The sequence below is a fragment of the Rattus rattus genome, chromosome 7 (genome assembly GCF_011064425.1).
Source record: "Rattus rattus isolate New Zealand chromosome 7, Rrattus_CSIRO_v1, whole genome shotgun sequence".
In the NCBI taxonomy this organism is placed as follows: domain Eukaryota; kingdom Metazoa; phylum Chordata; class Mammalia; order Rodentia; family Muridae; genus Rattus; species Rattus rattus.
This window is the reverse complement of record NC_046160.1, coordinates 85,213,900-85,222,936: the sequence shown is the minus strand read 5'-3', so window position 1 is coordinate 85,222,936 and position 9,037 is coordinate 85,213,900. Positions and strand designations below refer to the sequence as shown.

Genomic DNA, 9,037 nt, shown 5'->3' with positions numbered 1-9,037 from the left:
CATGGCTGTATTTGGTAAACTCCTTCATTTGATGGAGGAGGCCATTGAGTACCTTTTTGTAAGAGTATGTCCTTTCTGGAAATGTGACTAGTCTCTCCCTCATTTAGACACATTTATTACTGTCTCTAGTGGCCCACGGAAGCCTGTGAGCTCCTGAATGCAGCCTTTGACACCCTTTATACGCTCAGATGCAACATATTGACCTTGCAGAGACATGCATGAATTATTGAGAAACTAATATTTCGTTGCCACGGGTTGACAGATGTGTGATGAGCTGGGTGTGGACATTGGTATGGTCATTGGTATGGGAGAGGCAACAGATACCAACGCAGTCTGGTTTCCCTCCTCAAACTCTCATGAACACGTTTTTAAACCATGCCTGTGTGTTCCTATAGCCTTAAACTGTTAAGCATGTGTTGGCGGGGGTGGGGGGCTGCTCTTACACAGTTATCTTCTTCACAGATATCTAATTGGTAGCAGCCGCTAATCAAGGGTATTGTGAATCCTGCGGGGTAGCATTCATCCTGAAGTCTGGGAGAGCTGTTTGGGTTGTTTTCTTTCTTTTTCCTTTTTCCTTTTTTTTTTTTTTTTAAGGGAAACCATAAGCGTTAGGCAGCATAGGATAGAGTAAATTTCTACTAATTTATCTCAAGTTCATGTAAGTTGGCCTGAAATATCTGACTTGAATGTTTCTGTTGATCCAACTTCCTGGAACACTGTCAGCTTTTATCAATGTTTTGAGCTGTTCTCACACAACCTGGGAGAAAATCTCCCCCGCTCACTCCCTGGTTATGGATCCTTGCTTCTGCATCCTGGAGCTTGAGTCCATGTTCTGTCTTTAAGTCTTCAAGCTATCCTTCAGTGTTTGGGTCTGCTTAGCACTGTGCCTGATGCTTCGAAAGTGCTGTGTAGCTCTGGCCTCAAACGTAGCTCTGGCCTCAAATGCTCCCACCCATCAAGACAGGCATCACTCCCCAGGGGCTGCAATATCTGAGGATGCCTCAGGCCTGAGACGTGCTAACTCCTGTGCTCTCCAAGCTCCGAACCCTGAAGCTTTTGGCCCTAGGTTGCAACTATGCCCAGCCTCGAGCTCAGCCCACTGTTTGCAGGGAAGTCCCACCTTCTACCCAGAGAAGGCAACTACCTCAGGGTCAGCCTTCAACCCCTTTAATCTGCTCATTGTCACGATGCCCTATTCTTCCTTGTCCCCAAACTGACCATCTATACACCATCTCTTGAACTCTAAGTCCCTACTCCATCACATATTTTGCCCCAAAACTCCATCCCCTCCTCAAAGTTGGGGTTTCCCTTCCCCATTTTCCTCTATTAATTAAAAGCTGCCCCTCCCTGAGGGTACCTGCTCCTGTAGTCCTCACGAATGGAAGTTCTCTTTTCTCTCATACACTAACTACCTAGAGTTGGTGTGCTCGTGTCTTACTCGCTTCAAGGCAGATTGCATTCTCAAAGGTGAGCACAGCAGTGAACCCAGCCTACACAGTCTCCTACAGTTCCTTCGCCTCACAGAAGGGAACTCTCCCCTCAGCAAATGCACCTGTACCTGCCCCCTCTCTTCTGGTGAGGAAGAGTCCCTCGTGGCTGAGGAGTGTGCTCGGTAGCGCTTCCTCATGGCTGCCAACAGTGGTTTAGCTCTGCTGTGTCCTCTTCCCACTGGTTTCCCATTCCTCAGCCTATGCAAGATGGCTTCTGTCCCATTGCTGTGCCCAAATATCATTACTGAGGTCAACAGAGGTGTCTGTAGGACGTTTTTCATGCATCCCTGCTCCTTGACTACAGTAGGGAAGGCATCGTATTGATTACTTCCCTCATTGCTGTGGCCAACAGCTGAGAGAAAATAACTTAGGAAGGAAGTGTCTATTTCAGCTCACCTGGAGGGTACAGTCTATCATGCCCGGAAAAAATACCGCTATGGTGAGAGGGTGCAATAGCTGGTCTCATCACATCCATAGTTAGAAGCAGAGAGAAATGCTGGGGCCCCGCTAGCTCTTCCTTTTCCCATTTTTAATTTAGTCTAAACACCAGCCCATGGGATGGTGCTGCCCACATTCAGAATGAGTCTTCCCATCTCTGTAGACAAGCACACGTGCACAAATGCACACACACGCACGCGCGCACACACACACACACACACACACACACACACACACACAAACACGCCAGTGGTCTAATCTAGGTGATTCCAATCTAGTCAAGGTGTAAAGAAAATAATCATGACAGGCATGAGAGACATGGTACTGAGGAGTCATGTATGGTTGTTAACTTGACTAGATCGGTGGATGCTTACAGAGTCAGCGGATTGTCCTAGGCATGAGTGAGGATGCTTCCAGAGGAGGCTGCTGGTGTATGGGCCTGCAAAGTCAGTGATGAAGACCCACCCTGAAAAATGAGTGACATCACCTGATAGTCTGAGTGCCCTAGAAGCAGTCTCTCTGTTGAGCACTGGATCCTTGTTGAGCATCTTATCTCCCTCGAACACCTGCAAAGCCCACACACTCTGAGGTTACTGGCTTCTTACACACACACACACACACACACACACACACACACACACACACTGATGTTAGTGGCTTCCTAGACACACACACACACACACACTGAGGTTTCTGGCTTCCTAGACTGCACACACACACACACACACACACACACACACACACACACACACACACACACACTAAGGTTTCTGGCTTCCTAGACTGCACACACACACACACACACACACACACACACACACACACACACTGAGGTTTCTGGCTTCCTAGACTGCACACACACACACACACACACACACACACACACACACACACACACAAGACACACACACGCATGCACATGCATACAGACACATAGACTCTCTCTCTCTCTCTCTCTCCTCTCTCTCTCTCCCTCTCTCTCTCTCTCTCTCTCTCTCTCTCTCTCTCTCTCTCTCTCTCTCTCTCTCTCTCTCTCTCTCTGAAGTTTCTGGCTTCCTAGACTGCACACTGACAACCGAGGACAGCCTGCAGTCAGCCATTGCAGGATTATCCAGAATCAGTCTAATAAATCCTCTCTTAAAGTTATACATCTTTGCTAGTTCTGTCTCTCTAGAGAACCCAGATTAGGAGAGTATATTTATAAGATAAGAAGAAAACAGATTAAAATAATATGCAAAGCAAAGGAGCCAGGAATCCCACAGAAAGTGCGATTTCACTTGCCGTACCAAACTCACATACAAATCTACAGTGACTACTGGGCTTCAGAACGTCAAGACTGGTGGTGACCTAAGAATAAGAATAGTGGGGCAATCATGTGGGGTCCCCTAACAAGTGGAGCAGGGGCTGCCTCAGTCTCTGTTTCCTGCCACTGGATCTCCTTTCCTCTACCTGGCCTGCCTGGTCAGGCCTCAGTGGGAGAGGATCCTGCTGAAACTAGATGACCCAAGGTGGGGTGGTACCCAGGGGTACTTCCCTTCTTTAAGGAGAAGGGAAAGGGGCAATGGGAGAGGGATTTGTAAGGGTGGGACTGGGAGGAGATGAGGGAGGGGGCTGTGATCCGGATGTGAAGTGAGTAAGAAATAAATAAGACGTAAGAAGAGAATGGTGGGGTGAAACTCTGATCAGTGGCTGAGGGAGGGAGGAGTGCTTTCCACGGACCTGTGGACAGAATGAATGAGCTCGGTGAGCAGCTAGGAAAGGGCACACAACAGGGCTCTTTCAGAAAGGAGATTAAAACTCTGGGCCTAGAGTCAAATACAGCTCAATGTGAACTCCAGTTCTACCACTTAAAAAGCCACAAGAGCTTGGAAGGATCCCTCTTTTCAATTTCGTTAAATACTGTAGTAATCGCTGCTTTGCAGGATTACAGCGAGGACTAAACCAGATGCCAGCGAGGTGTGTGGTACGTGGCACATGCTCTGTACGTGAGGGGCATTATCTTTCATGGAAAGGTGGTGAGAAATTAAGTATATTTTGATGTTGTCAGGAGGAAACTAAAGGAAATGGTCAAAGAGAAATATATGCATTCACATACACAGACATATAAATCAGAAAATGATAAGTCCTCACTAATTAATTACAATTAATTGAATAATCTTAATTAATTAGTGATGTGAAGAGGCCAGACATTCACTAAAACCGATGGGCTCTGTGCTTTGATAAGTGCTGAAGCTTGGTTGACATTCTATTCGATTCCTAGGGGGACAGAGGGAGATCTGTGAGAGGTAGAGCCTGTGAGGGAGACCTAGGTCACCAGGAACGCTCCCTGAAGGAAATGGTTGGGACCCCAGCCCATCCACACCTCATCTCTCACAACCCCTCTCTTCTCTTCTTGACTGAGGCAGATACCTCAGCTCCGCCACGAACTCCACCACAATGTCCTGCTTCACTACAAGCCAAAAAAGTGGCCAGGGACCTCTAAACCTGAAAACATAGAACACATTCCACTTCTCAAGATGGCCATCCTACTTATTTGGCTATAGTAACTAGACACTGATTAACACAGAGTTAACGGTAACAGTCAGTCTCTCTCTCTCTCTCTCTCTCTCTCTCTCTCTCTCTCTCTCTCTCTCTCTCTCTCTTTTAGTAAGAGGCATGTGAAGAAAAAACTGGTGACAGAACGTGTGCTGAGACAAGATAAGGACCTGGGTAGGGTGGAGCGATTGCTAAAAGGAACAGACAACCACGCAGAGCAGAGATGATTTGTACATGAGAGTCACCAAGGCCCTCACTAACATGGATAAGTCTGAGTGCCTGCCTGCATCTTGTGGGCCTGAGAGGACCCATGCTCTGCCTAGCTCCCATCACCAAAGTGTTAGCAGCAGTGGAAACTGTTATCAGTCTTGTTTACCACCCAGCCTGATTTGTGGGGCATAGAAACTCACGAAATATCTGTCAAAAGAACTAATCAACCAGCGAATATGCGAGGCGATGTTACAAAGGCTCTATGACGCATGCGTGGTTGAGCAAAGCAAAAGAATAATCAAGCTGCTCGAGAAAGAAGGGAGTGTGTACAGACAATCAGGGGGGTTGCATAAACAAATCAGACTGGATTAGGAGTGAAGAGAAGCCACAGGACATCTGCCACCTTAACAGAGTGGCAACTCATCGTTTTGTGAGTCCAGAGATCATTTGGTGGCTTGGGATAGATTCCAAGCAAGCACAGGGAGGGTCCTGCTCATCTCTCAGTCCCCTTATATTCACCTCACAAAATAAAACATACACACGCAAGCAAACAAACAACAACATGAACAAGACATGGAGAGCACCTCATCCTGGACGCTGTAGTATGTCAGTGTCTCCCACAGTACATCCCTGTCCATACTTCACTTGCAAATGTCCTTTGCAATGAGTCATTGGTCTAGTTTGGCATCTCTGGACTTTGTGACATCATCAATGTTGGATCCTCATCAGGACTCTTCCCAGTTATCCTGTTATTGCCCTGCGACGTGGAGATCCTGCAGTTTTCAGACAGCAGGACTGGCCCTCTCACGTGTCCCAGTCACTTGCAGATGATAAACATTTTGGAGTGGGCCAATTCAGAGCCCTGCATCTGGGCCTGGCTGGTGCTGAGCTGCTCCATGCTCTGGCTGTCCTTTATCCACACCACCACACCTCCAGCACTGCTCTGGCTAGGCCACTCAATGCTGCAATCAGCAGGAGGCAGGGTCAGCAATCTCGTTCTCAGGCCCTTGGGACTACTCGACAGCACCCAGGCCTCCAGAACCAGCTCCAGTGTGCTGCCCAGTCAAGATGCAGAAGCCATTCTCCCAAGTGCTGCAGCCTGCAAGGAACTAGGCCAGCTCTCCTGGTCTCATAACTTCGGGGCTGCCTTCACCATCAGAGCCAGCTCCATTGTGTGGTCCAGGAGAGGCTCAGGACTCACTCTCTGGAGAGCTATAGCCAGTGAGGGGGCAGGGCTAGCTCTTCCACTCTCATGACCCCAGAGCCAACTGTCCTGGCTACCACAAGGGGAGGGGAGGGAAGGGAGAGTGGAGGGGAGGGGAGGGGGAGGGGAGGACATCACCTCAGCAGCCATACCATCTGACAGCAAACCAGTGGCAGGGCCAGCTCTCCCATGCTTTCTTCCTCAAGGCCAGCTGCATCCCTCCACAAGAGCCAGCCCTACTGTGCTGCCCAGGCAAGGTGCAGGGCCCTCTCTCCTGAATGCTGGAGCTGGTAAGGGCCAGAGCCAGCTTGGCCACTCTCATGATTCTAGGACTGCTGTCATAGGTGACGAGGGGTAAGGGGGCATCACTCCCATACCCACACCACCACAGGACAGATGAGTTGTCCTCGGAGCTGGCTTGCCCAGGAATCCCTCCACCAAGGCTAGCCCTACTGTGCTGTCCAGGAGAGGTACAGAGCCTACTCTCCCAAGGGCTGCAGCTGATGAGGGGCAGGGATAATTCTCGGAGTTCATGGCCCTCAGGCTGGGTCCTCACTATGGCTCCAGGTGAGTGGCAGGACTGGCCACTCACAGCAGGCGGCTCCTCTCTACCCTTGAGTCTCCAGTTCTACCTCTCCTCATAATGACTAAGCTGTTCCACCTCTCTTTCTTTCCCATCTGACCACCACACACTCACACTGCAGTGGTAGCTCCCACTGCAGGCTGGCCACACAGCGGAGGGCCCATGGGTAACATCCTTCGTCTGCACTGTACGCTGTGGCAGCGAGTGGATGTCTGTGGCGTCCCTGTGGTGCGCACTGGAGCACGTCTGTGGGCTGCATCGCAGTCAGTCCTCAGGCCGCTGTCTGTCTTCCTCCTCCTGTGCTGCACTGCCTGGATTGGATTTGATTGTTTTGGTTTGATTTTGTTTTTATGAGTCCTAGGCATAAGACAGCTTTAACCACCAAGCCAGGCATCAAGCTAGGGTGAACCAAGCAGTGATACCTGCTCTGTCCCTGACTGATACAACAACATCACAGACAAGGTGTCTCTTTGCCCATTGCCGGGGGTGGGGAGGTACACATTCACTTTTAATCTTAAAACTTCAAAATTCGAAGGCTTACTGGAAATACGATATACGTAAGGGACCGTGAAGTTGAAAAGACATCAAGACAAACGCTGGTGCAGAATAGAGCTGGATTCCAAGAAACCGTGTGACCAGAGCAGTTTAATTACTTCTGTGGTTAGAGGGCCATGAAGCTGACGGAAACGAAGCTGGATTCTCCCTGGTCGCAGAGATGTATGTGTGCATGGGGACTATATTCACCCACAGATGGGTATCTGTTGACGTAGTTGAAAGATAAGTGGGAGCTCCCTAATTCCTTCCACTTATCCGCACCATTAAGCCAGCAGTGTCAATCAAAAGCAACATTATGAAAATCTGTCCAATTTACGTTCCAAGCGAGGGTGCCAAATGCTAAAGAAAATAGATTAGCAATTAATTTAGCAGTAGGGACCGTACCCGATGACGGGTTGCCTCAAATTTTCAGTTCAATAACTGCTTTCTTGAAAGAACTGTTAAACAGGAGAGCAAGCATTTCCCAACTAGAAGCTCCATAAAAACCTCACCAAGAACATGCATCTGGGCTGAATTTTTCCCAGTCACTGGAGTGTCCGCCAATTGGCCAGCATGACTTTTCTGTGGCTAAGTTTTTTCATGCGCATGGTGTGCACAATGGCGGCTGTTCTCCTTAGAATGCACCTGCATCCTTAAACGAAACGATACTTGTAACATCCCCAGCACAATGTGACCGTGTCCCGGCACACAGTAAAGATGCAAGAAATCTCAGGCCTGGCTGCAGTTATCTGTGATGATGAGGAAGCCCTAGGCTTGCTAGTTTACCTTCTTATGTCCAGTCATTAGCATGAACTGCTAAAGGCTGAGTGAGGGGCCTATATCCACTGACACCTAACTTCAACACGGCGGACTTTGGAGGTCAGGCCTTTGAGGGGTGAAAACTCATGCAAAAGAGCCCTCTCCACACAGGAGGTCAGCACCCTAACCAAAAGGACCTGTGGCACCATTGCCTCTTCTGTTATAAGACAATACAGAAAATAAATAAATAAATAAATGCCACTGGGAAGCAGAAAGCAGGCCTTAGATGATGTTTCACTCTGTGATACAGTGGCTTGGGATTGTCCAGACTGCAGAACTGTGAGGAATAACCGTCTGCTGTTTGGAGCCACACAGTCTATGATTCTGTGACGCAGTAGTCCAGATGAGCCGAGACAAGAAGAACAGTTCAAAAGTAATCAGAGACTTTAGCTTCAGAACAAGCCCCAAGTCATACACAACTGTGGAAGCAAAGTATAAAAAGGAACTCATTTATAAAAGCCCTAAGAATGAAAATGTGTCCTTTTGCTAGGGGGTGTCTGTGCCACAGACTTGGCATCCTAACAACAACAATACGATTTCTTTATATTTGGGCGGGGGTGTGGAAGCTCTTTGAAGACACTCTGGGGTAAGTGTGGTAATAACAGCTTTCCTCCCTACAGTGTGCCTGGATCGTTAAATGAGGTGATACTTGTAAAATCCTTAGCACAGGACTGCAACCTGGCACATAGTATACACTCAAGAAATTGCAGGTCTGGCTATAGTTATCTGTGGCAACCAAGACAACCCTGGGCTCTCTGTTGACTGCCTCGCCTTGGCTAATAGACGTACCTTTTCCCTCTATTGTCATGTGATCTTGACAATGCATATATCTAGGTCCTGATCATCTTAGTGACACTGTTCATGTCAGGCTAAAGTTCACTCTAGAGACATCACTTAATCACCTTTTAAAAGATTCTTTGATAGTTAATGTTAGTTATCGACTTGGAAAGATTCACCCTGAATATGGGTAATGCTATCTTCTCTGCTAGGGAGCCTGATGAAACAAAAACAGGAAGAGACAAGTGTGTGTGTGCACGAGCGCACGCACGCGTGTGTGTGTGTGTGCTTATGTGTATGTGTGTGTGTATGTGTGTGCTTATGTGTACGTGCATGTGTGTATTCATATATGCATGGGCATGTGTGCTTGAGTGTGTGCTTGAGTGTGTACCTATGCTTTCATGCACATGTATGTGCACGTGTACATGTGCATGTACATGTGTGTGC

The 9,037-nt window shown here is 48.3% G+C and overlaps 1 non-coding gene across 1 annotated transcript; it reads right to left on the bottom strand.

Moving 5' to 3' along the window:
- Window positions 1-6,808: 6,808 nt before the first annotated feature.
- On the bottom strand, window positions 6,809-6,949 carry LOC116906435. Its single transcript, XR_004388695.1, has one exon. It is a non-coding gene; the product is annotated as a small nucleolar RNA SNORA48 (small nucleolar RNA).
- Between the last annotated feature and the right edge of the window lie 2,088 nt (window positions 6,950-9,037).